Raw genomic sequence first — 3,321 nt, 5'->3', positions numbered from 1 at the left:
CCTTCCACCCGGCCCTTCAGGGGCGGAGTCGGAGGAAACGAGAAGGGGATAGCCAGTGATCAAGGAATGGGTCGAAAAATAAGTAAGTTGGCCACATCGGCTTTGCAGTAGAAAAGTCATGGCTACAAGTTGGTTTCAAATCTACTGAGCTATATTATTATAGTTAACCATCTTAAATCTATAGTGAATTAGTCTTGGGAGTGTGGATAGTGGAGTCTGTACCCAGGTAGACCTTGCCCTCCACTCAGTCCAATTTATAGAAGCTTTCATTAAAAGGACATTTAAAACGTTAGCAGGTGTGCACATTCAAGCAATGTTCCTAAACTGATTTTCCTTTGTTTCTTCTCACAAGAGGACCCTCTCCTCAAAATGTTTGTTATATATTTGTTCACTCATTCTTTATTTTGAATCTTCAAATTGTCACTTGACACCCTCTTGGTTGGACTCCCTGCAAAACCCCCTGGGTTCACAAGAGGTCTCACAATAGACAGGAGTGGGTGTCATTGTTTCTGACAGCTGAGGCACTGAGGTCCATCAATCGCCCCAGGACACACTGTCTTCTGGAGCTGGCCTGACCTCAGGAGATGCTACAACAGGATGTTTGACAACAGAAAGCTACCACCACCTAATCGACTTGGGCCTCTACCCCTGCCCTGAATGGCTTGATAGCAAAGACAGCATTTCCTTCTCTGATTAAAAAATTTTTTAAAATCTATTTTGATAACTTAGTTATGGATACATGTCAAAATTCTGTTGCTATCTTGCTGGAAGGGTTGAGGCTTCTTAGCAAGCCATTTTAAATGTTTCTGTAAAGATACTTTAAAGGAGCCCTGGTGGTGTAGTGATTACACATTGGGCTTCAATCCACGGTGCAAGACTGGGCTTTGTACTCTTGCAAAATTTGGTTTTTATTGACCTGAAAGTGCACTGGGGCTAGAATTCAAACCCACTAGCTACTCCATGGGAGTTAAGATGAGGCAATTTGCTCCTGTACAGACTTACAGCCTCAGAAACCCTATGCAACACTTCTGTCCTATAGGGTTGCTATGAGTCAGAATCAACACAACAGCATTAGGTTTGCTTTGGGGCTTTTAAACCCTTGACCACTGCCTGTCTGTCTGGTGTGTTTAATGTGGAGCAGTGAATTAGTTAATGAGTGTGGCTCTTCTCGCCATAGTCTGATTCCCACACAGTGATTGCATGGGAATAAGCAATTAAGGATCTGGGAACTGTACAGTTTATTGCTAATGCAAATAAAGTATATGGAACATGGTGATTAAGGATATAAGCTTGGCTAGGCTACAATTCTCAGTATTTTGTACTTATCTTTCAATTTGTGATCTGATATACTTATTCTCCATTGTGCATGTTGTAAATCGTGCCCTCTGTGTTAATGGAGTCCAGGGGTCAATGGTTGACATTCTTGGCTAATCAAGAGGTCGGTGGTTCAAACCCACCAGTTACTCCATAGGAGACACATGTAGCAATCTGCTTCTGTGAAGATTTACGACCTTGGAAACCCTCTGGGCAGTTCTCTTTCTTCCTATAGGGTCAGAGGGTTGGGTTTGGATGTATTAATGAGGCAGGATCAGCGTGTTCGTTGTGGAATGAGGCATGATTAGAGTGGGATAATTCATGCCTACTCAAGTTAAATGCCACCTTTGGCTTGAGGGGTACCTTTTATCTTGCAGGAGATACAAGGAGAAAGGAGCAAATAGAGAGGGAGCTTGATTACCCCACAAAAAGAAGGGTCAAAAAATAAACAAGGGCCAGTTAGTGGAGTGCCATCTTTGAACCTGGGATCCCTATGCTGAGAACCTCCTAGACCCAGAAGAAAAAACTAAGACCTGAGAGAAGCAGCAACATTGGCAGAGAAATGGCTGCCACAGAACCAGAAAACCTGCAAAGGAACATACAGTGAGCTTCCCAGCCCATGGAGCGAGAAAGCTTAGTACCTTCAGGCCCAGTCTTAACTGCTGGAGTGGGGTGAATCTAGGCACTTATTGGCAGAGCTAAAAGGTTTATAACACTTGCCTGACAGAGGACAAAGGCTGGACCCAGGGGCTAAGAGCTGAAAGAGATGCTTGCCTGCCCACATAGATGAAAAGATGTTCAGACTAAAGAAGTGTATCTGGAATTTCTCTTGATCCTGATCATGCCTCTCCTAATAATGACGAGCATGTCTAAATCCTGTGTGGCCATTACAATGAACTGCACACAGCAGAGAAGTAGCGCGATGGAGGAGGGGCAGCTGGTGTCAGTCAGAATTGGTCAAAAGATGGTCAGGAAGGGGTATGCTTACCTCCCCCTCTTAGGAATTCGCTTTGGATTGTTGATGGTGATTGTCCCCTTGAAAAGGTAGATGAGGTCAGACACCACCCGCACATGTGCCATTTTTATACTTGCCTGCTGCTGTGACACCAGAACCTACATCACCAGTATTGTAAATGCCAGCAGGGTCACTTGTGGTGGGCACGTCTCACCAGAGCTTCCAGACTACAACAGACTGGGAGGAAAGATTTAGTAGTCTGCTTCTGAATGTTAGCCAATGAAATCCCAACAGCTCACACCCGAACATTGTCCTGCATAGTGCTGGAAGCCAAGCCCCGAAATGCCAATGACCATGTTCTGAAAACAGGAAGTCATCCTGAGAGTCCACATGACAGCAACTAACAACTGCTACTAGACTATCAGCTGGTGGGAAGGGAGCTTTCTTAGCACATTTAAATTTCTTTGGAAATATTTGTGTTTTTCCTAGAAAGACTATAAATTATACAGTACGAGGCAAAAAAAATCCATCCCTGATCAATTAAGGCAGTTTTTCCTTTACACTTGGTGGTCCTAATGACATCTCCTTTTCATTTTAAGAGATCTTCCTTAAAGCAGACTCAGAAGATTGCAAGCACAATAAAAGATGAAGTTTCAAATGTTTGAGAATCTTAAAAAATGTCTTAGGACTACAACCTTTGACCTCGATCTCCAGTGGTATCCAGAGGCCTTTTGAAGGGCTGGTCCCTTGCTCATCAATCCTGGATTTGAATCCTGGAGCCCCTCACGGGCAGACCATGGATCAGACACTTAATAAATATTAACTCACGTATTCTTAAAACAGCCCTGGGGGGTGAGGGTAGGGTTGGGGCAAAGATAATTTCTACCTATTTAACAGTTAAAACCAATTGATGGCTCAAATGATCTGCTTACAGTCTAAATTTTTCAATTGCATTACAAATTCATATTTTGGCATATTGTTAAATCATATTGATAAGGCCATCTAGCTCAGACGCAACAAAGCCTACATGGAAGAAGCACACCAGCCTGTGT

This window comes from Echinops telfairi, unplaced genomic scaffold, assembly GCF_000313985.2.
Source record: "Echinops telfairi isolate 266 unplaced genomic scaffold, ASM31398v2 ScPeMD7_3533;HRSCAF=4204_0, whole genome shotgun sequence".
In the NCBI taxonomy this organism is placed as follows: Eukaryota; Metazoa; Chordata; class Mammalia; order Afrosoricida; family Tenrecidae; genus Echinops; species Echinops telfairi.
This window is presented reverse-complemented; position numbering follows the sequence as displayed.